At 41.8% G+C, this 27543-nt stretch overlaps 1 non-coding gene and 1 gene segment (V, D, J or C); both read left to right on the plus strand.

Annotated features, from left to right (window-relative positions):
- The window catches only part of LOC128584904 (probable non-functional immunoglobulin lambda variable 1-50), a 685263-nt gene that overhangs the window by 57506 nt on the left and 600214 nt on the right, over nt 1-27543 (plus strand).
- Nucleotides 19352-19485, plus strand: LOC128585212 (small nucleolar RNA SNORA70). The gene has a single exon (XR_008379940.1). It is a non-coding gene; the product is annotated as a small nucleolar RNA SNORA70 (small nucleolar RNA).

Here is a 27543-nt window from a genome sequence, read left to right on the forward strand (position 1 = left end):
GAAGTCAAGTGTCACCTGCTGCTCTGCCCACTATGGAGAACATCACTGTTCCTTCTTCAGCACCCCACCTTGTCTGTCTGAATTCCACTCACATCAGCACTGTTAGTGCCACGTGGCAAAGGGAAAGTCTTCCTTAAGAATATTCTCTGAATTATACACAGGGGTCCCCAGAAGGGCCCGGCATGGACAAGACTTGAAGGGCAACACATGGAATGGTAGGAGCTCTTGCCACACTGCCTGGGTGTGAATCCAGCTCTGAGGCTTTCTGAGGCCAGCCAAGCTATCCAACCACTTGTTCCCTTTCTGTGCCATGGAGGAGATAATGCTGTCATCTCAGAGGGCTGCTGAGTATGTGGGATGAGGAATGGCTCAGAGCTCAGTGATCTGAGTTGTAATTAAATGGCTCAGGAGTGTGGCCTGAAAAGATGAGGAAGGGCTGAGGTTGTAGCCTCCTAGAGGGTTTTTCTTGGCAGGATGCTTCCTCTGGACATATTCTCTGCAGCAGGAAATTCACAGAACTGCAATCCCTCTGGTGGGCCAAGGAAACCTGAAGCTCAGGCCCCTGGAAAAGGGTTCTTTGCAGAAACAACAATAAGACAGCAAACTTCTCTCTCTGCAGACCATAGAGGACGAGCCTTCTGAAAAGAACGCCCTGCATCCTGGCCACAATATTGTTATGCACTGTATGGCAGTGCAACCCTGGTTGCTCGGTCCACTGGGCAGAAAGTTGACCTCTTCATGCTTGACCCAGTAGGTACTGAACATGGTGGTGGCAGCGCTGCATGGCAGCTGTGGTGGAGGGTGTCCTGGCAACCCAACATGAGGTGCCCACTCGAGACGATGTGGTAGTGAAGATATCTGAGGAAGCAAAGGCACCTGCAGAAGCTGACATCACTGAGCTCTGCCAGGATGTGATTTCCTAAATGGCCACATACCTGACAGGGGTACTGATGGCCACCAGTGAAGACAACAAGGTCCTCAAAGATATCAATAAACTGGAGGCGGAGACAAGATGGCTGAGTGAAGCCAGCTTTCCACAGAGGCTCCCATTCAGAAGGAGAGTTAAAGGACATAAATTTAGCAAGTAACCCGATGGATTAGAGCTGCACCAAGAGAGAAGGTTGAAGAACGCACATCAACCCCGCTGAGGAAAGCTGCCACCCCAAGGATACAAACAAAAGGTACAAAATCCATCACTAAGTGGATGGGAGTCCCTTCCCCATGAGAACAGTTCAGAGTGCCACACAAACAAACGAGCAGAGTTCAAAGGTCCTCACACTCCACTCCACAGGAGAGACCCTCTGAAAACTGGACTTACTTCCCCTACTAGGGTGCCATGGCGTTCTCCTGAAAGGCATAAAACTATATAAAACTGTATATATTATCTACTTGAAACACTGAGCTCCCAGAACTCCCCTCCACTCTCACTATGAGGTCTGGAGGCCTGTCCCCCAGATTCTTGGGTGATTTCTCGAGGGGTGTGGACAGGGCCTAAACTGCAGCTGGTCAGTGCTGACTGCCACACAGGAGTGAGGAGAGGACAGTCGGCAGAGAGGGAACCACACCAGAGCGGCAGTGCCACGAGGCGCAGAACAGCAGCCCTCTTTTGGCAACAATAGAGCTCACTCCCAGATATTCTGAAACCACACCCCTTGTCTCCCTGGGCAACCAGAGGAGGATGGCATCTACTCAGATTGCAACCACCATGGAACAGATCTGGATGGAAATGCAGGCCCCATTAGTAAAGGGTTTGCCTGCGGTGGTACTGGCCTGGGTGGAGCGCAGGGACTAGAAGTGCACATGCAGAGCCGGGAAGTTACCAGGGTTGGGCTGAGCCAGAGGACCGCTTTACTGAGCCTAAGATGCACCCGGCCCTCAGGGGATCATCAGCATATAGACAAAGGAAAACAGGAGGCTGGAACTGACAGGTAACTGAATACAAACCTGCAGGGGCAAAGACAGGGCCTGAGGCAGAGTCTCTGGGAACTCAAAACAGCTTCTCTTCTGCAGGGGAATTTAGTAGGGTCAGAAACAAATTCCTGCAAAGTTGTTCTGTTCTGTTCTGTCAGTAACATCAATCAGGGGTGGGGCTGGAACTCAGTGAATACCCTGCAGCCTCCATCTAGTGCCCAAAGTTGTCAGGCCTCACTGCCCCCACAGCAAACACAGTGGCTGGCTGAACAGAAATACATTTCCTTGTGATTCAGGCAGGTGCAAACACCTGAAGTATCTGCTCATTGGAGGCAACTGAGTCACAGCACTGCGGGGCTATCAGTGACTGGGTGTGACAGAGGTGCAAGGTGGGGAAGAAGGCATCAACCTTCCCAGACTAATCTATTTGCTGGGTGGGTCCTCCTGACTCCACGGAGCACTGGAGAAAGCCATATCTGAGTAGTCACAAGACGCCTGCAATCCAGTTGCCAGAGACCTTTTAAACTCTCCCACCTGAGACAGGTGCTGACTGAGACAATTGATTTGGACCTTTTGAACTGAGCCAATCACCCGAGGACTATTCAGGTGGTGGCCTGAGTGTGTGGTTGTAGGAAGGTTTGATTTTCCTTTTCCAATTTTTGCCTGTAGGGGGTTGGGTGACTTAATTGCTGGTATTTCTCCACAGCTGAGACTTCAACCCAGAGTAACTGTTTCAATAGGGTCAAACTGAGACCAGCTGAAAACAGGACAGAACCACTTAGCTCCACCACACCAAACCGGTTCCCAGTTTCTCAGGCCATAGCACTGTATGGGTCCTCGACAAAGCTTTAGGGTAAAAATCAAACGATGTAAAACAATCATGAGGCGGAATCAGTGGAAAAACTCTGGTAACATAAATAAGCAGAATAGATCAACCCCCACCCCCCCAAGGAAAGATATGGCAGATGTAACTAAAGATCCCATTCATAAACAGCTGGCCGAGATGTCAGAAATGGAATTCAGAATTTGGATTGCAAACAAGATTAACAGAATGGAGGAAAATTTGGAATTAGAAATTCGACAAGTAATTTAAAAGTTGGAATTAGAAATTTGAGAAGAAATTCAAAACTTGTCTCAAGAATTTAACGAATTTAAAGACAAAACCACCAAAGATTTTGATGCACTGAAGCAAGATTTTCCAGCCCTCAAAGACCTGAAAAATACAGTAGAATCCCTCAGTAACAGAGTGGAGCAAGCAGAAGGAAGGATTTCTGACATTAAAGACAAAGCCTTTGAATGCTCCCAAACTCTCAAAGAGGAAGACAAATGGACAGCAAAAATGGATCATTTCCTCAGAGAGCTCTGGGATAATTCTAAGAAGGCTAATATCTGCCTCATTGGAATCCCTGAAAGTGACGAAGTGGCCTCGCAAGGCACAAATGCCCTTCTCCTTTAAATTATGAAAGAGAATTTTCCAGACATGCCTAGAGATTCTGAAATTCAGATAGCAGACAGTTTCAGAACCCCAGCACAACTCAATCCGACTAAGACATCCCCCAGGCATATCATAATTAACTTCACTAAATTCAATATTAAGGAAAAAATTCTGAAAGCAGCCAGACATAAGAAATCCATTACCTACAAAGGGAAGAATGTTAGAATGACTGCAGAGCTCTCTGCTGAAACTTTTCAAGCCAGAAGAGGGTGGTCATCAACTTTTAATCTCCTAAAGCAAAATAACCCCAGATCCTGTATCCAGCTAAACTGATTTTCATTTATGATGGAGAAATTAAATTTTTTAATGACATTCATATGTTGAAGAAATTTGCCATAACCAAACCAGCTCTTCAGGATATTCTCAGACCTATTCTCCATAATGACTAGCCTAATCCTCTACCACAAAGGTAAACTCACTTGGAAACTTTTGATCAAACTTCAAATTCCACAGTGGCAAAAGGATTAAAAATGTCCACTGGACTTTCAAAAAACTAGATACCAAAAATTTTGTCAGAATTATCAATATTCTCCATTAATGTGAATGGCTTAAACTGTCCTCTTAAGAGGCATAGTTTAGCTGACTGGATACAAAACCTCAGGCCAGATATTTACTGCATACGAGAGTCACCTCTTACCTTAAAAGATAAATACAGACTCAGTGTGAAAGGATGGTCATTCATATTTCAGGCAAATGGTAATCAGAAAAAGCAGGTGTTGCAATTCTATTTGCAGACACAATAGGCTTTAAACCAAAAAAATTAAGGAAGGATAAGAATGGTCACTTCATATTTGTTAAGGGTAATACTAAATATGATGAGATTTCAATTATTAATATATATGCACCCAACCAGAATGCATCTCAATTTACAAGAGAAACTCTAACAGACATGAGCAACTTAATTTCCTCCAGCTCCATAATAATTGGACATTTCAACACTCCTTTAGCAGTGTTGGATCGATCCTCAAATAAGAAGCTGAGCAAACAAATTTGAGATTAAACCCAACCATCCAACATTTGGATTTAGCAGACATCTACAGAAGATTTTATCCCAACAAAACTGAATACACATACATCTCATCAGCCTATGAAACATACTGAAAATCGATCACATCTTAGGTCACAAGTCTAACCTCAGTAAATTTAAAGGAATAGAAAGTATTCCTTGCATCTTCTCGGATCACCATGGAATAAAAGTTGCACTCAGTAACAGCAGGAATCTGCATACACATACAAAAACATGGAAGTTAAATAACCTTATGATGAATGATAGCTGGGTAAGAGATGAGATTAAGAAGGAAATTGCCAAATTTTTGGAACAAAAAGACACGAATTATCAGAACCTGTGGGATACCGCAAAGCCAGTCCTAAGAGTGAAATTTATAGCACTGCAAGCCTTCCTCAAGAGAACGGAAAGAGAAGAAGTTAACAACTTAACGGGACATCTCAAGCAACTGGAAAAGGAAGAACATTCCAACCCCAAACCCAGTAGAAGAAAAGAAATAACCAAAATTAAAGCAGAATTAAATGAAATTGAAAACAAAAGAATTACACAACAGATCAATAGATCAAAAAGTTGGTTTTTTGAAAAGGTCAATAAAATAGATAAACCTTTGGTTAACCTAACCAGGAAAAAAAGAGTAAAATCTGTAATCTCATCAATCAGAAATGACAAAGATGAAATAACAAGACTCCTCAGAAATTCAAAAAATCCTTAATGAATATTACAAGAAAGTTTATTCTCAGAAATATGAAAATCTGAAGGAAATTGACCAATACATGGAAGCACATCACCTTCCAAGACTTACGCAGAATCAAGTGGAAATGTTGAACATGCCCATATCAAGTTCTGAAATAGCATCAACCATACAAAATCTCCTTAAAAAGAAAAGCCCAGGACCAGATGGCTTCATGTCAGAATTCTACCAAAACTTTAAAATAGAATTAGTACCTATATTACTCAACCTTTTGCAAAAGGTAGAAAAAGTAGGAAGACAAACCCAAAACATTCTATGAAGTAAACATCACCCTTATTCCCAAACCAGGAAAAGACCCAACAAGAAAAGAAAATTATAGACCAATATCACTAATGAATATAGATGCAAAAAATTCAAAAAGATCCTAACAAACAGAATCCAGCATCACGTCAAACAAATTATACATCATGACCAAGTTGGTTTTATCCCAGGGTCTCAAGGCTGGCTCAAGATACATAAATCTATATGTATAATTCAGCAAGGAAACAAATTTAAAACAAAGATCATATAATTCTCTCAATTGATGCAGAAAAAGCTTTTGGTAATCTCCAGCATCCCTTCATGATCAGAACACTTAAGAAAATTGGTATAGAAGGGACATTTTTTAAACTGATAGAGGCCATCTACAGCAAACCCACAGCCAATATCATATTGAATGGAGTTAAATTGAAATCATTTCCACTCAGATCAGGAACAAGACAAGGTTGCCCATGGTCTCCACTGCTCTTTAACATTGTAATGGAAGTTTTAGCCACCGCAATTAGGGAAGAAAAGGCAATCAAGTGTATCCATATAGAGTCAGAAGAGATCAAACTTTTGCTCTTCGCAGATGATATGATTGTATATGTGGAAAACACCAGGGATTCTACTACAAAACACTTAGAAGTGATTAACAAATACAGTAGCATCTCAGGTTACAAAATCAACATACATAACTCGGTAGTCTTTATATATACCAAAATTAGTCAAGCGGAAAAAACAGTTAAGGACTCTATTCCATTCACAGTAGTGCCAAAGAAGATGAAATATTTGGGAGTTTATCCAACAAAGGACGTGAAAGATTTTTATAAAGATAACTATAAAATGCTAAGAAAAGAAATAGCTGAAAATGTTAACAAATGGAAAAACATACCATGCTCATGGCTGGGAAGAATCAACATTGTTAAAATGTCCATAATACTCAAAGCAATATACAATTTTAATGCAATCCCTATTAAAGCTCCACTGTCATACTTTAAAGATCTTGAAAAAATAATACTTCGTTTTATATGGAATCAGAAAAAACTTTGAATAGCCAAGACATTACTCAGAAATAAAAACAAAGCAGGAGGGAGGCGGAGCATGATGGCGGACAGGACGGACGTGTAGCCCACCTCTCCCAAGCCACCAGGTGAGAGGAAAGGCGGTCTGGACCTTCCCTGTGTGTGGATTATTGGAGTGGACGGACAGCTGGAGACGCCCAGCAAACTGGCGGTTTGCTATATATGAGGAGTAATTTAAAATCACAGACTCTGTTGTAGAGATTCTTCCCTGCTCGGCCGTGGAAGCCAGCAGGCCCCTCCCCTACAGAGGTCAGCAGCTTGTAAATGCTGACAAAATCCAACTGACAAATAATTAATCCTGAACTGAGGGAGGCTTCCGAAAGGAGAGCCACTCAAAACCATGGGGAGCTGGGCAAACTGTTGGACAATTGAAGGGATCCTGCCCGGGAAACAGACATTTTGAACTACCCAAAAGGGCGGGCACCTTTCCCCCAGGTGTTGGAGGGGGCTGGCGGTTCAGGCTACGCCCATCCAAATGGGAAACTCTGATCCATAAAACTCACAATAAGTCCCCTGAGCCCTCCAACCATGGGAACCAGCTTGAAGCCTAGGACCTGGCTTTGGCTTCTGGAACCGTGAAGCTACTGAAGCCGCCAACCGGCTTTGGCTGCTGAAACCGTGGGAACCAGCTACAGGAGATAGAGCCGGGAGCCTGCCAACGAAAGCGCTAACTCAGCACAGCTCCCCTTATGGCCCATTGTAGTCGCCAGTTTGTAGGGGAACCTGGGAACAGAGTGGAGGGACTTAGGAAGCGTGGACACCTACACTGAGTGGGAAAGTCGGTTGCAAGTGCTGTCTGGAAAAGAACAGCAGAGGTGCACAATTCTTAGGCGACAATCTTTTACGGAAACTCCAAAATGGCAATGGGCCATGGAAGGTGGTTACCATGGTAACGGTATAAATGGTAAATCAGGTATAAGTCTCGGAACCACTCACAGCGCCACCTGGTGTCCAGAAAGTATATTGCAGTATGAATATATTCCTGTGAAAGTTGATCCCTACAGCAGACATATAGATATTTATAGGTATATTTCTACACACAAGAATACTTTGGAGTTGGTGCCCTTTTTTTGTTTTGTTTTGTTTTTGATTTTTGTGGGTTCCTTTTGTTTTGTTTTGTTTTGTTTTTGTCTTTTTTTCTTCACCATTTTCTTAGAGGAGATTTCAATAATTTTTTTTATTACTTTTTATATAGATATATCTTTTATTTCTATGTTTTCTAATTTTAATTTCTTCTTTCTTCTCTTTTAACATTCCTTCTAACACCACGTTTTTCTCTCTTTTTTTCCTTTCTTTCAATTATTTTACGATTATCACTATTTTTATTGCAGTTGTTCTTATATTGCTGTTGTCGTGGCTGCTACCTGTATGTCTATGTGTCTCCATCTGTCTCTGTATCTATGGGCCCATGTATCTGGTAACATTTGTATCTTTTTATTTGTTAATTTGGTATCAATGAGCTTGGTGTTACGACCTGCAACTCTGAGCTCCTAACACTCCCCTCCACTCTCACTCCGTGATCTGGAGACCTGCCCCCCCAAGAGCCCAGATTCTTGGGTGAACTCTCAAGAGGTGTAGACAGGACCTGGACTGCAGCTGGCCAGTGCTGACTATGTAGCAAAGGAGTGATAAAATGATGGTCGGTTGAGAGGGAATTACACTGGAGTGGTGGTGCCCCGAGGTGCAGAGCAACAGCCATCTTCAACAATAACAAGGCCCACCCCCAGATAACCCATAGCATCTCCTTCTGTCTTCCTGGGCAACCAGATGAGGCTGAGCATCTTCTCAGATGGCAACCACCATGGAACAGACCTGAGACTGAAACACAGGCCCTGTGAGTAAAGGGTTTTCCTGAGACGGTACCGAACTGGGTGGAACACAGGGACTAGAAAACACACCCGCAGACCCGGGAAATTCCCAGGGTGGGGCTGATCCAGAGGACCGCTCTACTGAGTCTAAGATGCACCTGGCCCTTAGGGGATCACCAGCCTATAGACAAAGGAGGCCAAGAGGCTACAGCCGACAACTGATCGTGCTGTGAATACAAACCCGCAGGACTAAAGACAGGGCCTGAGGCAACAGGGTCTGGGAACTAAAATCAGCCTCTCCTCTGCAGAAGAATATGGCAAGGTCAGAAATAAACTCCCACAGGATTGTTCCCTTCACCCAGTAACATAAACTAAGGGTGGGGCTGGAACTGAGTGAAGACCTCCAGCCTCCATCAATGCCCGAGTTTGACAGGCCACAAAACCCCCTGCTGGATAAAGACAGAATAGCAGCCTAGTCGAGCAGACATAGACTACCCTGTGACTTAGGCAGGTACAAACCCCTGGAGTATCTGCTTACTGCACACAACTGACTGGGTCACAGCCCTGTGGGGCTAGCAGTGACTGGGTGTGACAGAGCTGCAAGGTGGTGAAGGAGGCATCAATCTTCCCAGACTGATCTATTTACTGGTGGCTCTTCCTGACCCCACGTAGCACTGGACCAAGCCATTTTAGAGCAGTCATCAGACCCCTGTGATCTAGTTCTCAGGGACCTCTTGAACTCTCCCACCCAAGGCAGCTGCTGACTGAGACAATTGACTTGGACCTTTTGAACTGAGTAAACTCACCTAGGGACTATCCAGGTGGTGCCCTGGGTGTGTGGTTGTAGGAAGTTTTGATTTTCCTTTTCCATTTGTTGCCTGTGGTGGGTGGGGTGACTTAATTGCTGGTTTTCTCCACAGCTGAGACTTCAACCCAGAGTAACTGTTTCACTAGGGTCACATAGAAACAAGCTGAAAACAAGACAGAACCACTTAGCCCCTCTACATCAAACAGGGCCCCAGTTTCTCAGGCCACAGCCCACTGTACGGGTCCTCGACAAAACACCAGAGGAAAATCAAAGGGAGTAAAACAATCATGGGGCGGAATCAGCAGAAAAGCTCTAGTAACATGAATAACCAGAATAGATCAACCCCCCCAAGGAAAGATACGGCAGATGTAATTGAAGATCCCATTCACAAACAACTGGCTGAGATGTCAGAAATCGAATTCAGAATTTGGATGGCAAACAAGATTAACAAAATGGAATTAGGAATTCGTGGAGAAATTCAAAAGCTGTCTCAAGAATTTAACGAATTTAAAGACAAAACCACCAAAGACTTAGAAACACTAAAGCAAGAATTTGCAGCCCTCAAAGATAAGAAAAATACAGTAGAATCCCTTAGGAACAGAATGGACCAAGCAGAAGAAAGGATCTCAGACATCGAAGATAAAGACTTTGAACGCTCCCAAACTCTCAAAGAGGAAGAGAAATGGAGAGCAAAAATGGATCACTCACTCAGAGAGCTCTGGGATAACTCGAAGAAGGCAAATATCTGTCTCATAGGAATTCCTGAAACAGATGAAGTGGCCTCACTGGGCTCAGAGGCCCTTCTGCATGAAATTATGAAAGAGAATTTTCGAGACATGCCTAGAGAACGTGAAATTCAGATAGCAGATAGCTTCAGAACCCCAGCACGACTCAACCCCAATAAGACATCCCCCAGGCATATCATAATTAACTTCACTAAAGTTCACATGAATGAGAAAATTCTCAAAGCGGCCAGGCGAAAGAAATCTATTACCTTCAAAGGGAAGAACATTAGAATGACTGCAGATCTCTCTGCTGAAACTTTTCAAGCCAGAAGAGGGTGGTCATCAACGTTTAATCTCCTCAAGCAAAATAACTTTCAACCCTGGATCTTGTACCCAGCTAAACTGAGTTTCATTTATGACGGAGAAATTAAATACTTTAATGACATACATATGCTAAAGAAATTTGCCATAACCAAACCAGCTCTTCAGGATATTCTCAGACCTATCCTCTGTAATAATGAACCCAATCCTCTACTACAAAAGTAAACTCACTCAGAAACTTCTGATCAAACTCCAACTTCCACAATGGCAAAAGGATTAAAAATGCCCACTGGACTTTTGAAAAACTCAGTACCCCAAATTTCACCAAACTTATCAATAGTCTCCATTAATGTGAATGGCTTAAACTGCCCTCTAAAGAGACATAGGTTAGCTGACTGGATACAAAAACTCAGGCCAGACATTTGTTGCATACAAGAGTCACATCTTAACTTAAAAGACAAATACAGACTCAGGGTGAAAGGATGGTCATCCATATTTCAGGCAAATGGTAACCAGAAAAAAAGTGGGAGTTGCAATTTTATTTGCGGATACAATAGGCTTTAAACCAACAAAAGTAAGGAAGGACAAAAATGGTCACTTCATATTTGTTAAGGGTAAGACTCAATATGATGAGATTTCAATTATTAATATCTATGCACCCAACCAGAATGCACCTCAATTTACAAGAGAAACTCTAACAGACATGAGCAACTTGATTTCCTCCAACTCTATAATAGTTGGAGATTTTAACACTCCTTTGGCAGTGATGGATCGAACCTCCAACAAAAAGCTGAGTAAAGAAATTCTAGATTTAAATATAACCATCCAGCATTTAGATTTAGCAGACATCTACAGAACATTTCATCCCAACAAAACTGAATACACATACTTCTCATCAGCCCACGGAACTTACACCAGAATCGATCACATCTTAGGTCACAAGTCTAACCTCAGTAAATTTAAAGGAATAGAAATTATTCCATGCATCTTCTCGGACCATCATGGAATAAAACTTGAGATGAGTAACAACAGGAATCTGCATACACATACAAAAACATGGAAGTTAAATAACCTTATGTTGAATGATAGCTGGATCAGAGATGAGATCAAGAAGGAAATTGCCAAATTTCTGGAACAAAATGACAATGAAGACACGAACTATCAGAACCTCTGGGACACAGCAAAGCCAGTTCTAAGAGGGAAATTTATAGCACTGCAAGCCTTCCTCAGGAGAACAGAAAGAGAGGAAGTAAGCAACTTAATGGGAGTTAAGTAAGTAAGCAACTTAATGGGAGTTCCAATCTCAAGAGACTGGAAATGGAAGAACACTCCAACCCCAAATCCAGTAGAAGAAAAGAAATAACCAAAATCAGAGCAGAACTAAATGAAATTGAAAACAAAAGAACAATACAACAGATCAATAAATCAAAAAGCTGGTTTTTTGAAAAGGTCAATAAAATAGATAAACCTTTGGCCAACCTAATCAGGAAAAAAAGAGTAAAATCTCTAATCTCATCAATCAGAAATAACAAACACGAAATAACAACAGACTCCTCAGAAATCCAAAAAATCCTTAAGGAATATTACAAGAAACTTTACTCTCAGAAATGCGGAAATCTGAAGGAAATTGACCAATACTTGGAAGCACGTCACCTTCCAAGACTTAACCAAAATCAAGTGGAAATGTTGAACAGGCCCATATCAAGTTCAGAAATAACATCAACCATACAAAATCTCCCCAAAAAGAAAAGCCCGGGACCAGATGGTTTTACATCAGAATTCTACCAAACCTTTAAAGAGGAATTAGTACCTATATTACTCAACCTGTTCCAAAAGGTAGAAAAAGAAGGAAGACTCCCCAACACGTTCTATGAAGCAAACATCACCCTGATCCCCAAACCAGGAAAAGACCCAACAAGAAAAGAAAATTATATTCAATATCACTAATGAATATAGATGCAAAAATATTCAACAAGATTCTAACAAACAGAATCCAGCAACATACCAAACAAATCATACATCATGACCAAGTTGGTTTTATCCCAGGGTCTCAAGGCTGGTTCAATATACGTAAATCTATAAATGTAATTCAGCACATAGACAAAGTAAAAAACAAAGACCATATTATTCTCTCAATCAATGCAGAAAAAGCTTTTGATAACATCCAACATCACTTCATGATCAGAACACTTAAGAAAATTGGTATAGAAGGGACATTTCTTAAACTGATAGAGACCATCTACAGCAAACCCACAGCCAATATCATATTGAATGGAGTTAAATTGGAATCATTTCCACTCAGATCAGGAACCAGACAAGGCTGCCCATTGTCTCCACTGCTCTTTAACATTGTAATGGAAGTTTTAGCCACTGCAATTTGGGAAGAAAAGGCGATCAAGGGTACCCACATAGGTTCAGAAGAGATCAAACTTTCGCTCTTCACAGATATGATTGTATATCTGGAAAATACTAGGGACTCTACTACAAAACTCTTAGAAGTGATCAAGGAATACAGCAGTGTCTCAGGTTACAAAATCAACATTCATAAATCGGTAGCCTTTATATAAACCAAAAATAGTCAAGTTGAAAAAACAATTACGGACTCTATCCCATTCACAGTAGTGCCAAAGAAGATGAAATACTTGGGAGTTTATCTAACAAAGGACGTGAAATATCTGTATAAAGAGAACTATGAAACTCTAAGAAAAGAGATAGCTGAGAATGTTAACAAATGGAAAAATATACCATGCTCATGGTTGGGAAGAATCAACATTGTTAAAATGTCCATACTACCCAAAGCAATATATAATTTCAACGCAATCCCCATTAAAGCTCCACTGTCATACTTTAAAGATCTTGAAAAAACAATACTTCGTTTTATATGGAATCAGAAAAAACCTTGAATAGCCAAGACATTACTCAAAAATAAAAACAAAGCAGGAGGAATCACGCTACCAGACCTCAGACTATACTACAAATCAATAGTGATCAAAACAGCATGGTACTGGCACAAAAACAGAGACGTAGATTTCTGCAACAGAATAGAGAACCAAGAGATGAATCCAGCTAATTACCGTTATTTAATCTTTGAAAAGCCAATTAAAAACATTCAGTGGGGGAAAGATTCCCTATTTAACAAATGGTGCTGGGTGAAATGGCTGGCAACCTGTAGAAGACTGAAAGTGGACCCACACCTCTCACCATTAACTAAGATAGACTCTCACTGGATTAAAGATTTAAACCTAAGACATGAAACTATAAAAATACTAGAAGAGAGTGCAGGGAAAACCCTTGAAGAAATTGGGTTGGGCGAGTTTTTTATGAGAAGGACCCCCCCGGGCAATTGAAGCTGCTTCAAAAATACACTATTGGGTCTCGATCAAACTAAAAAGCTTCTGCACAGCCAAGAACAGAGTAAGTAAAGCAAGCAAACAGCCCTCAGAATGGGAGAAGATATTTGCAGGTTATGTCTCCAACAAAGGTTTAATAACCAGAATCCACAGAGAACTCAAACGCATTGGCAAGAAAAGAACAAGGGATCCCATCGCAGGCTGGGCAAGTGACATGAAGAGAAACTTCTCTGAAGAAGACAGGTGCACGGCCTTCAGACATATGAAAAAATGCTCATCATCTTTAATCATCAGAGAAATGCAAATCAAAACTACTTTGAGATATTATCTATCTCCAGTGAGACTAGCCTACGTCACAAAATCCCAAGACCAGAGATGTTGGCGTGGATGTGGAGAAAAGGGAACACTTTTGCACTGCTGGTGGGAATGCAAATTAATACATTCCTTTTGGAAAGAGATATGGAGAGCACTCAGAGATCTAAAAATAGATCTGCCATTCAATCCTGTATACCCCCTACTGGGCATATACCCAGAAGACCAAAAATCACACCATAACAAAGATATTTGTACCAGAATGTTTATTGCAGCCCAATTCATAATTTCTAAGTCATGGAAAAAGCCCAAGTGCCCATCGATCCACGAATGGATTAATAAATTGTGGTATATGTACACTGTGGAATGTTATGCAGCCTTAAAAAAAGATGGAGACTTTACCTCTTTCATGTTTACATGGATGGAGCTGGAACATATTCTTCTTAGTAAAGTATCTAAAGAATGGAAGAAAAAGTACCCAATGTACTCACCCTTATTATGAAACTAATGTAGGACCTTCACATGAAAGCTATAACCCAGTTACAACCTAAGTATAGGGAGAAGGGGGAAAGGGAGGGGAGGGAGGGGGGAGGTAGGTGGAGGGAGGGAGATTAATGGGATTACACCTACGGCGCATCTTACAAGGGTATATGTGAATCCTAGTAAATGTGGAATGTAAAGGTCTCAGCAAAATAACTAAGAAAATGCTATGAAAGCTATGTTAACTAGTGTGATGAAAATGTGTCAAACGATCTATGAACCAAATGTATTATGCCCCATGATCATATTAATGTACACAGCTATGTTTTAATAAAAATAAAAAAAGGAAAAAAAAAAAAGCAAGACCCAAAAGGAAAAAAAAAAAAAAAAACACAAAGCAGGAGGAATCATGCTACCAGACCTCAGAGTATACTATATATCTGTAGTGATCAAAACAGCATGGTACTGGCACAGGAACAGAGAAGTGGATGTCTGGAACAGAGTAGAGAACCAAGAGATGAATCCAGCTTCCTACCATTATTTGATCTTTGACAAGCCAAGTAAAAACATTCAGTGGGGAAAAGATTTCCTATGTAACAAATGGTGCTGGGTGACCTGGCTGGCAACTTGTAGAAGATTGAAACTAGACCCATACCTTTCACAATTAACTAAGACTCTCACTGTATTAAAGATTTAAATTTAAGACATGAAACTATAAAAATGCTAGAAGAAAGTACAGGGAAAACCCTTGAAGAAATCAGTCTGGGTGATTATTTTATGAGGAGGACCCCCCCACACACAATTGAAGCACCTTCAAAAATACACTACTGGGACCTGATCAAAATAAAAAGCTTCTGCACAGCCAAGAACACATTAAGTAAAGCAAAAAAAAAAAAAAAAAAAAAAAATGCTTTCAGAATGGGAGAAGATATTCACAGTTTAGGTCTCTGACAAAGGTTTAATAACAAGAATCCACAGAGAACTCAATGTATAAGCAAAAAAACAGCAAGTGATCCCATTGCACGCTGGGCAAGGGACTTGAAGAGAAACATCTCTGAAGAAGAAGACAGATGCACAGCCTACAGACCTGTGAAAAAATGCTCATCATCTTTAATCATCAGTGAAATGCAAATCAAAACTACTTTGAGATATCATCTAACTCCGGTAAGATTAGCCCATATCAAAAAATCACAAGACCACAGATGTTGGCGTGGATGTGGAGAAAAGGGAACACTTCTACAATGCTGCTGGGAATGAAAATTAAGCTCGCTTCGGCAGCACATATACTAAAATTGGGAATGCAAATTAATACATTCCTTTTGGAAAGATGTTTGGAGAACACTTAGAGATCTAAAAATAGACCTGACATTCAATCCTATAATTCCTCTACTAGGCATATACTCAGAAGACCAAAAATCACATCATAACAAAGATACTTGTACCAGAATGTTTATTGCAGCCCAATTCGTAATTGCTAAGTCATGGAAGTAGCCCAAGTGCCCATTGATTCACAAATGGATTAATAAATTGTGGTATAGTACGCCATGGAATATTATGCAGCCTTAAAGAAAGATGGGGACTTTACCTCTTTTGTGTTTACATGGATGAAGCTGGAACAAATTCTTCTTAGTAAAGTGTCTCAAGAATGGAAGAAAATGTACCCAATGTACTCAGCCCTACTATGAAACTCATTTATGGCTTTCACATGAAAGCTATAACCCAGTTATAACCTAAGAATATGGGGAAGGGGAAAAGGGAGGGGACGGAGGGGGTGAGGTGGGCGGAGGGAGAGTGATTGGTGGGATTACACCTGCAGTGCATCTTACAAGGGTATATGTGAAACTTAGTAAATGTAGAATGTAAATGTCTTAACACAATAACTAAGAAAATGCCAGAAAGTCAATGTTAACCAGTGTGACGAAATGTGTCAAATGGTCTATAAAACCAGTGTATAGTGCCTCATGATCACATTAATGTACACAGCTATGATTTAATAATAACAATAAAAGAAAATATGAATAAACCCACCAGCTTGAAGTATCCTGAAATGAAAGACATTGCTGTAAGCAAGTAGAAACTTGAAGGACTTTAAGGCAGAAACATGGCAGATTGCAGTCTTATTTGGGTCAGATCAAGGTCACAGAGGAGGTGTCAGCTCCTGAGCAGGCAGCTCGTAAGTTGGATGCACATTTTAAAAAGGCTGGGAGCCAAGCACAAGAAGCTGGAGAAATGATGAAAAACTTGTTTCTATGGAACAAAGTCTCTTTTAACGGAGAAGAACATTTTGTAAGGCCTAAATCCTGAGATTAATTTGAATTATCCAAATTCCTCAAAAGAAAACTTTTCTGGCCATCCCAGAAACATCCCACCCCTGGGGTAAACAGGAGGACTGTGGCTACTTGCGAACCTCCTTTGGGCAGTGTCCCTCCCATACTCACACTTAGAAGTCCTTACCTTCCACTTGAATGCTTCTTCATCCACTCAGGGGAGAGATGCTCTTCATGTTCAGGATACACCTGGCTTCCCGGCAGACGCAAATGAAAGGACCTAATTTCTCTGGTAGTGGTTGATAATTGCATCATTGTCTGAAGAAGCTGGTTTTTGAATCATTGTGTAAACAGTTTTTAAATTAATGATGCTAAAGTACTGTTAAGGAGATTCTAAATTTAGAAACCAAAACAGACTTCTTCTTTGCAGCTTATCACTTTGTGATCGTCAGTAATGTACTTTTCCATAACATTGCAAATATCAGCAAAATCTTAAAATAATTATAGGTAGAGACTTCTAGACTGAGTGGAAAAAGTGGAAGGAGTGTTTTGGTAGCGTGCTGTACGGGATGGACTCCTCTTGTCTCTTTTCTATATGAGTCAAGTATCCAGGGATGGCCGACATCCTGACATGTGTTTCCACTTGGAAATGTGATATAGACAAAGACAAATGTATATGTGTGTGTTTGTGTTGGGTGAGTGGGTGGGTGTAGGTTGCCACTCATAAAAGAAAGCATTTTATGAAATAAATTCTAAAAAGAATAATATGACATCTATTCCTGGTTCCTCCATGGTCCCCTGCTTTCATTCCAGTCCCCTGGGATAATTTCCCGGTCATTCTTTATACTTGCTTTGGGAGCGAGAGGGCCTGGTTTAGGGAGCCAACACCATTATCAGAAATGCGAAAAACCTCTGTCTAAGTGAGGGCACTTTAGAATAGAGAGGTCTATAGAGTCTACTGCATCAACTCAGACCCTGTCCTTAAGGAGTTTATTTTCCAAAAATGAATTCAACCTTTTTAATTTATGGGAACTCCATAATAGAAGAATGACAATGCCATCTATGTCCAGACAGAATTATGAAGCACGGATTCTTTAGAGCAGCAGCATCTGTACAATGACCTGTGAATTTCACCTTTAAATGCTGGATGCTTTGCCAAGTATAGTCAGGTCTTGAGCAAACTCAAATAATGTTGCCTGAAGGCCATTTCAAAGCCTCTTGTGATTACACACATGAAAGGTCAGTCCTTAATTTAATTCTGATTTACAAATCTTTATTACCATCTATTACGCTATCTCACAAAACACCACTGCTATAGTGGCGATATATCCCTGATCACACAAACTTTTCAGCCTTCGTAGAGTTTGCCTGTTAATACATTCCTGTAAAATGAATAAAGTTGGCAGATTTCAAAACAGGACAGTTAACTGACAGAATGGAGTTTGCAGTATGGACACCATGAACTTTCAAATAGAAATCATTTTACATCTAAACCAAGACACATTGCTGTTGTGTTTGCTGATGCCCCAATTTGCTCTTAATTTCAAAGACATTTTATGGTTTATAAATATTATGATCAGACAATAAAGTGGTCTTCCAACAATTGTTCTAGAACAATAGCTGACAGTTATATAGTTTTTTTTAGTTATATAGTTTTTAATAAGTGGTAGTAATATAGATACATGTTCTAAGGAATTTTTAATCTATGATGAATTTAAATATTACAGCAGCCCTGGGAGGCAGGTGCTACTATTATTCCTATGTTCAGATGAAAAAAGTGAGGGTAAGTAACTTGTCCAAAGTCAAACTGATGACTTGGGGGTCAGCAGTCACCCTCAGGCTATTTTGTGCTTAACCTGTTCCTAAATTTGGAACACACTATGTGGAATGCAAACAAAATATTTCCAGAACCGTCTGAGAAGTGCTAAAGACAGTGGGAGGTGCCTTTGACTCAGGGACCCAACACAAGGAGTCACAGGCACACAACCTCTGTTTCCTGCCCTCAATCATGACGATAGGCCTAGTCTGGACACATTAGGGGCACCAGAGCTGGTCTGTGTGACAGAAAAAGAGATGAATCAAAGCATAATCTTTTCTGATCTGTTTATTAGCCTAAAAACCCTCTGGATCATGTTGGTACTTACAAGGGTACTGCAGAAAAGACCCAGTGTCTGAGGCTTAGGGCCTGTTTGGATGCTGACGTCAAGCTGAGGTAGCTTATGGCAGTTGTCACAGACAGAGGCCATGGAGGGTGGCCAGCAGTTTATGAGCAGGGTCACACAGAATACAGATCCTTGGTGGGGGGGGGGCACAAAACCTGTCTGACTTGTGGGCTTGCAGAGCTCATAACTTGATAATGTCAGAACACACGTGCTGTGAGGGCAGAGGGACCACCCACTGTTAACCACGTTCTCCACGAAGGAGAGACTCAGTATCAGGGTGGTCATTACAAATGGAAGATACTGCTTTGTAGTGACAAGGATCTGGTGCCTCTTACCAAAGTGTGTGGGGGCCACGTTAATCATCAGTGGTTGTTGGTGGTCACACAAGAGACAATATGTCACCAAGAGACATATTTTCCAGAGTGTAGTAAGGCATAATTGCCACCCCACAACAGGAAACAATGTTCCAGGAGCCTAAGAGTTCCCACACGCAGGCCGAGGGGTGGATAAACTGGCCTTTTGGGCCCCAAACTGATGCAGAATGGGCTCCTCCATGCAGACGGGCTGGTGACTACCACTGTTAAGATGACCGTTGTACATCCTCAATGCTCTTTGGTGAAAAGCAAGAGAGAACTGCAGCTAATTAAGCCAACCATGCTCCTTTCGTCATGGGGGCCTGGTGTGCAATGGCTGCAAACAGCAGCCTCCTTGGTAGTGTACACAGCCTGTTGCTTTATAGGTTCCTCTAAGGAACTTCGGAGACATTCCTTTCCAATACATGTTCATGTGTTAGAACTTGTACTGTCCACAATTTAGGGTCCACACAAGTATGTGTGGTACCTTTGGAAAGTCCCAGGGCACTGTGGCCAGGGTTCACACTGGTCAAGTCATCATGTCCCTCTGCACCAAACTACAGAATAAGGAGCATGTGACTGAGGCCCTTTGCAGGGCCAAGTTCAACTTCTCTGGCCTCCAGAAGATTCACATCTCCAGGAAGTGGGGTTTTACCGAGTTTACATCTAAATTTGATAAATTTGAAGACATGATGGCTGAGAAACGGCTCATCCCAGATGTCTGTGGGATAAAATACATCCCCTGTCATAGCCCTGGACAAGTGGTGAGCCCTGCACTCACGAGGACTTATACTGTGTTGCCTGTCATTTGCACCTACCAATAAGAAATCCTAGTTCCTGTCAAAAAAAAGGAAGAGAGAAATTGACCCTGCTCAATTAATGGGCATGTTGAAGATTTAGGCTGCTGTACATGGACAGGTCTGGAGGGCCCCAAAACAAGGAGCTCAGGAGTGGTTGCACAGCCTGGCCAATATGGTCTGGAAACCACCACAAGTTCTGTTTCTCACTCAGGTTTCAAATGCCAATGAGTATCTAATTTTCAAGCTAATGTCTGACCTTGGCCTAGAAGAGGCCCATACATGAGTCTTGCTAGACTGGCATCCATGAAAAGAGCTAATTCTTCAGTGGTAGTCAGGGTGCTTTTCAGAAGTAAAATCAGTGCTGAACTGCTCCAAAGCAACAGAAGCCCACAGCGAGTTAATAAAGCTCATGAGCCAAAGACCATCAAGAGCAAAATTATAATAAAGAGAAGCTGGGCTCACTGGGCCAGGGGGATGCCCCCAGAGGAACCAGGGGCACTGTGCTGAGAAGGAGTCTGCATGGGCCTATTCGACACCTGGGTGTTGGCTTGGTGATTTCAAGGATCTTAGGAAGAGAAGATCTCTTCTGGATTGGATGTGACTTGGAAGTGGGTGCAATTAATCATTGAATGTCTTAATACTTTTTATCTAGGAGGCAAGAAGATGAAAGTGAGAGTAGAGATTCATTGGTGAAGGAGCCGTCATCACTGATGTTAGGCAGAGAGAGGAATGTTTAGTGATTTTTGTGATTGTTGAGTGTCCTTGTCATTGTCTTATTTCAGACATGATCAGAGTGGCCTTGCCTCCTTCCATTCTGGAAGTATCTTCAGTGTTCCTTGTGAACCTTTTGCTCTAGCTGCCAGCTGTGAACTGTCACCTGTGGAGTTTCTCATTTTCTTAAAGTCTTTGACAGTCATCAAAATAGATCAGGGCTCCAGGCCCTGATGTTCCTCCTGGTGACTTAGAGAGTCACCAGAGTTTAAGGTGACTTCTGCAGCTAGTCACATCCTTTGGGGCAGCTACCACTAGAACTAGATTAAGGGGTGCTGGAGCAATGCCCTGAAGGTGTTGACCACATAACCCTCAGGGACTGCAGGGCACTTGGTAAAATTTTATTAATAAGTCTGAGGATGCCTTTAGATTTTACTAACTTGGTTCTTATGCCCCGTGAACCCAGTTTCTGACTGAAGGAATTTTTCCGCCCAGGTAAGAGTGTTGATCGTTAAACAACATAGCTGGCCCACAATTTAATGGTCAAAAAGTATCCTTCATGCATCGATGTAACTTCTTCCTCTCATTGCTGATGGTGCAATTCTCCTGAAAACATTAATCTTGGGATGAGGACCTGGGACATATGTATGGTCAGAGTCCTTGTAGGTGAGGGGGGCTTTACTGCCAGTGGAAGGGGCAAAGGAAAGAAAGGAGACACTGGGCCTCTTTCCTTTGAATTATTTTGCTTCTCATGTTGTGACTGCTTGAGCTCTCTGTGTAGGCTCAAAATTATAATTGTCTTTTCTGACTGTTTCATGAAAACACCCCTGGGCCAGCTCCAGAATGACCAGAGCAAACGCGGGATTCTCCAGCAGGCTTCACCCACTAACGCCCTGGGCACTCTGCAGTGTGCTGTTGGCTGCTGTTTCCTGCTCCTCCCTTGTTCCTGCTGTCTCTGTTCATCCTCCTAGGCTCTTGGTGAATTTGTCCTGGTGGAAAGAGATGTCAAGATTAAGAAGAAAGGAAAGATTTACAGCCTCAATGAGGGCTAGTCTTAGTATTTTGATGCTGCCACCACCGAATATGTGCAGAAAAAGAAATTCCCCGAGGTGAGTGAAGCTAGTCCAGGCTACCAGCACGGAGCCTGCTGTCACTGTGGGGTCCTGTTAGGGTGGTGGCTTAGGGAACCCGGCTGGAAGAAGTTGATGCCATTGTTTATAGCCCTGGTCACTGTAAGTGTGGCAGACTCTGTCTTTCTTCATAAGCAATCAATATCTTTTATAGCTTAAATTTACCTAGAAAAGGTAATGCTTTCCTTTATAAATGAGTTTTCTGCAGGAGACATTATTTCTAAAGAAAGTAGGTAGGAATTATAGTTCCAAAATTCACCAATTCTGTCCAGAACCTCTCTTAAGTGCCAACCTATAGAGTTACTCACTCAGTTGTACTTGATTTTCTGAATAACAGCACTACCTCATAGGCTATGTTTTAGAAAAGATGAAAGTGAGTTTGAGTTTTGCGCAATTTATATTTTAATTGTTCATTAGGAGTATGTGTGTGTGAGAGAGAAAGAGAGATCAAGTGAGAAGCCAAGTGTTGAGTTTGTGCTGAGTGCTTCTTCATGTCTGAGGACACAGCAATGATCATTATTGATCTCACTCTTCTAGGTCCAAAAAGAGACAGAAAAGACACGAATGGTATGATCCCTGCCCATAGGTCAGTAATTTTATTTCTATGCCAAGACTAATATGCAAGAAATTACTAAGGAAGAATATAAGAGAATATATAAGTGATACAAAAATTTACAGTATAAATACAATAAGTAGGATGTCATGTCCCTTTGACTCACTTGGTAGAAGAGATAAAAAGAAACACTTGCAGAACACTGCACAATAGGAGCTTTTGAGTGCTAATGAAAATGGCATGTTTCCTTTGAAAGAATCAAGCTTTGGCTCAGCACCCGTAGCACAGTGGTTACACCTCCAGCCACATACACCCAGGCTGGCTGGTTTGAACCCCACCCAGGGGGCAGTTGGACAACAATGAAAACTGCATCAAAAAAAATAGCCAGACATTGTGGCAGCTGCCTGTAGTCCCAACTACTCAGAAGGTTGAGGCAAGGGAATTGCTTGAGCCCAAAGTTAGAGGTTGCTATTAGCTGTGATGCCAGGGGACTCTACCAAGAGCAACATGGTGAGACTTTGTCTCAAAAAAAAAAAAAAAAAGGAAAGAAAAAAACAATCAAGCTTTTAGCCAATTATGTGGAAGGTTTAAAAAATATATGAAGATTGCTGCTCTTCTTTCTCTGGTTAAGTATTTATTTCTTTTCTTTCCTTTTTTTTTTTTTTTTGAGATGGTGTCTCGCTATATTTCTAACTTTACTACTCATTTGTCTGGCAAATGTGCTAAAGGAGATCACTCCTTAGAGATTTGGTGGATTTTCTTGTGGTTTGTGAATCCAGGGGTGACTCAAAACACCACTAGAGGCCTGGCTTTAAATTATATCCAAAGCCTGGTCATTTCTTACTGGCTATGCTGTTAGTGCCCCCGAGGGCTAAGGCTGCAAGGGATCTCAGTTCCTGCCTTTAGCCTACTCAGTCACAAGATTACAACTCCCGCCTGATCCTTGCTCTGCAACCCTGAGGGCGGAACTTGACAGGGTACTTTTCTCACAATGGCTCTGTGTGGTCCATGGATGAACACTATTAGCTCAGTCTGGGGCCCCAGACAATACTCTAAGTCCTCCACACTCTTGTCCAAATTCTCCCAAGGTAGTTCAATTGAGTGCCAATTCCAAAAAAAACAAAACAGCTCACAGGTAAGGCCTTTCCAGTTTGCAATCTCACTGCCGCTTTACTTACAGCTGAGAGTAGGATTAGACTGAATGAACACATGCAACCACTTGCCAGTTTTACACTGTTTTTGACCTCCTCCTGGGGTCCAGAAGTCTCTCAATGACTCCCTGTGTCCTCAAAGGGATGTTTATGGTCAGATCCCACAAGCCAGAGATGCCTGGAATCTTGTCTCCCCAGACTCAACATGCCTGGTTGCAAGGAAGCTGTTAGTTGGCCGCAATCTTGCCCCTCCTCTCCATTTTAAAATTTTATTACCAAATAGATAGAAATGTTTGATGAAACGTTTCTCCTTTTTCCTCCGGGTACAGACATTCACCTTTCTGAGCCTATTCCACAGTTCACTGTGACCAGGAGACTGAGCTCCAGCCAATGGAATGTGGGTAGAAAGTGGGAATTCCATTTAGGCCTGATCCATAAAAACCTCTCACCGCCATCCTCACTAATCTTTCCCCTTGTGCCTGGTGCAGATGTCCATGTACCTGGGAAAGCCAGTTTTAAAGGTGGGGCTACGATAGAAGAAACTGTGATCCCCAAATCACTGCCAATCAGGAACAGAACACCCATTTAGGTTTCGGAGAGAGAGAAATGATCTCTTATGGTGTGAAACCACTGAGGCTATAGAAACCAGGTTACCTGAACAAATCTAAGACAAGGTTTTCCCAACATTATTTACTGAAAGTTCATCCAGTCACCACTAATTTCAAATACTTTATTTATTTATGTTTTGATTCAGTGATTTATTTTAGACAGAGTGTCACTCTCTTTCCCAGGCTAGAGTGCCATGTTATCAGCCTACCTCACAGCAATCTCAAACTCCTGGACTCAAGTGATCCTACTGCCTCAGCATCCAGAATACCTGCTCTGATAATTTTTCTATTTTTCCATAGAGACAGGGTCTTGTTCTTGCTCAGGCTGGACTTGAACTCCTGAATTCAAGTGATCTTGCTGCCTCGCCACCCAGAGTGCTAGGGTTACAGGCTTGAACCACTGCTTTCATCCTATGAAATATGGTTACCTTTAGCATACACTAGAGCAGCACATGGAAGCATGGTTATGGCACTGTCCTGTGAACTATAAATTTTACTTGAGTCTTAGTTTTCCCATAAATGAAATGAAATCAATGAGAATATCATACATACTCAGCTTTCAAAACATGATAATTTTAGTCAACGTTGTTATAATTATCATATGCTAAGCTCCTTTACGCATGGGTCTATTCTAAGTCCGTGATATATTTGTCTGTTCCTTGTTTCCTTATTGTGTTCTATGTCTTGCTTTTGGATTCAGTTTTCATGTGCTTAGCCTTAGCCACCCCAATATTTGGGCAAATGGGCCTCTACTGTGCATCTCAGATGTGATAAGTCCCTGCTTTGGCTTTTTTCTAGCCCCTTCGTAGGCAGTGAAGAGTCTATGGGACCTACCCAGACTTCATCTCCTCTCCTTCAAGACTATGGACTGTGGGCATGACAGTCAAGAATTCCCCGTCCACCTGGCCCCTAGGCCACTCCCAGAGCATGTGCAGGTCTATTCTCTGGCTTCTACCTCCTCAGGCAGATCACAGTTCTTGGGAGAGCTGAGGACCAGCCAGTAGAAGCCTGCTTGATGTGGGCTTGGATGGAACACAGACTTGTAGACTTTGGTTTCTGTATGGGTGGTGTGAGTTCCCTTGCTGAAGATAAAGATGGAGCCAATGGTAGGAAGAAAAAGGACAGGGAGCAGAGAACATAATTTACAAATCTGCCTTTGCACTCCTACGTAGCTTCTGCAAAGTGTAAGGAAGATCTTGGCTGGATCATATCCTGGGAAAAATGTGGGGTTTTTTTTGTTTGTTTTTATTTTAGGTAACATCTGTGGGATGAAAGTTTCAGAGTCCTCACAACAAATAGATTTTTATTTTGTGATTTTATTTGACTGCTGATATAACTGGGAATAAATCAGACACTGGTTAAAAAAAAAAAAAAGAATCAAGTTTGAAATAATTGCTCTACTATTTTCCAGAAGTTGGTTTTCCTGGTGTGAGGCACAAGGCAATCTAATTCTTATCTCTCCCACTTACCCAATCCCAGAAGCCTTTAGGATGTCCTCTTTATCCCTGGTATATTGAAATTGTGACATTATACGTGGACACCCAACTCTGCATCCTTCTGACTTGGTCCAGTCCCCACTTGTCAGCTCCCTGGACTGCAGTCATAGGATGCCTCCGCCATCCCAATCCATATTTCTCCACCTACAACCCGGAGGCTGTTCAATCCTCAGCCCATAAATGTCATTCCTCTTCTCCCCACCTGCTAGGGCTCCCCCTCATTCACAGCAATCACACAGATCCCCACAGCCAGCAGGTCCCACAGGTGCAGCCTCTGCACCTCTCGAGCTTCTGTCTACTGCTCCCATCTTGCCCCCTCCACTCTAGCTCCACTGACTTCTCCTTGTTCCTTGACCACAACAGGCCTGCTCCTGCCTCAGGACCTTTGCATATCCCTCTTCCCCCTGCTGGAAAATCTCTTCCCCAGATATCCTGCATATGCACTCCCTCATTTGGTCAATTTTCTTCTCAAATACCACTTTGTCAGTGATGTATAAAATTGCAACCTGTCCACCTCCAGCTCTCCCTCTCCCTTTTCCTGATACCCTTTTTTCTGTGCAATTTATCTTCAAAGACAATGTTTCTATATATATTTAATACATGAAAAACAAAAGTATCACCTACAGTCCAATGACCCACGGAAATTTATGTTTATATTTTCTTCCTATTTCATACTGTATGCAGAAGTCAGTGTTCCAAACTTTTTTGCTTTATATCATCAGCTCTGCTACAAATTAACATGTAATCTTAGCAATATTATTTCAAATTATTATATTACTATTACATTACATTTTGGTAGATGATAATTATTTATTATACATAATGCTGTGGTGAACATCTTTATGCTTGAAACCTTGGATTATTTCCTTAAAAAATGGTATTCCTCAGGCACTGTGGCTCATGCCTATAACTTCAGCACTCTGGGAGGCCAAAGTGGACGGATTGCTTGAGCTCAGGAGTTTGAGACCAGCCTGAGCAAGCACAAGACTATGTGTCTAAAAGAAATAGCTGGGTGTTGGGGCAGGTGCCTGTAGTCTGAGTTCAGGAGGCTGAGGCAAAAGGATCACTTGAGCCCAAGAGTTTGAGGTTGCTATGAGCTATAACACCATAGTACTCAACCCCAGGGTGACTGAGTGAGACTCTGTTCCCCACCTCCTCCAAAAAAAGTGGTATTCCTAGGCCAGTCCTTTTAATTGTTAAGTTTTAGGTTCTTGATTCACATCACTAAATGACTTTCGTAAAGCCTGTAAAAATGTGCCATTCGAACAGCCAAATTTGAAATGTTAAACCAATTTTTAAACATACCTTTAAAGATACTCCATTTTCATACCTGCATTCTTAGGATGCTAAGAGGAGCCAGAACTGACTATGCATTTCTTTTAAAGCCTCTTCTCTAGTTGTTACAGAACCATCAATTGGCTCTCTGCGCTATGTACACTGAAGCCAATATTATGATCCTGGCCTTTTAGAAAAGAAGAGCTATTGCATGTTGTCTCATAAGGAGACAGGAAAAAAAAACCAACTTAAATCTGTCTCTGTTATCTGGATAGGGTAATGGGGAGTGATCTTATTGGGTCTTGCCATGGGGTGATGCCAGGGATCAATCTGATTGGATCCTGGATTCTGCCATACCGTGTCCACTTCTTAATTCAGTGCCCCGTCCTCAGTCTGGTTCAATCACTTAGGTTCCACCTATGGTTGCACACTTGATTCATCTGGGCATGCTTGGGTTATTTGACCATCAACCTTAATATCCATGGCAACTGAAAAATCAGTTCACAGTTTGTTATATAAAAGTTGAGCCAGATTGGTCTGGTGCACTTACAAATCGACCTGAGTGGCCAAAGGTAGGGAAGAGGGGCCAAGAAAGGATAGGGTAATGGGGCCCTAAGAGTCTTATGGTTTGGGGCTCCACTTCTTTGGAGGGTCTGCTGAGGCTTGTGTGGACCCAGAGAGATACAAGCAAGGGTTGGGACTGTGGGTACTGGATTGGAATATAAATAAAAATAAATAACTATACGAT

Source organism: Nycticebus coucang, chromosome 4 (assembly GCF_027406575.1).
Source record: "Nycticebus coucang isolate mNycCou1 chromosome 4, mNycCou1.pri, whole genome shotgun sequence".
NCBI lineage: Eukaryota > Metazoa > Chordata > Mammalia > Primates > Lorisidae > Nycticebus > Nycticebus coucang.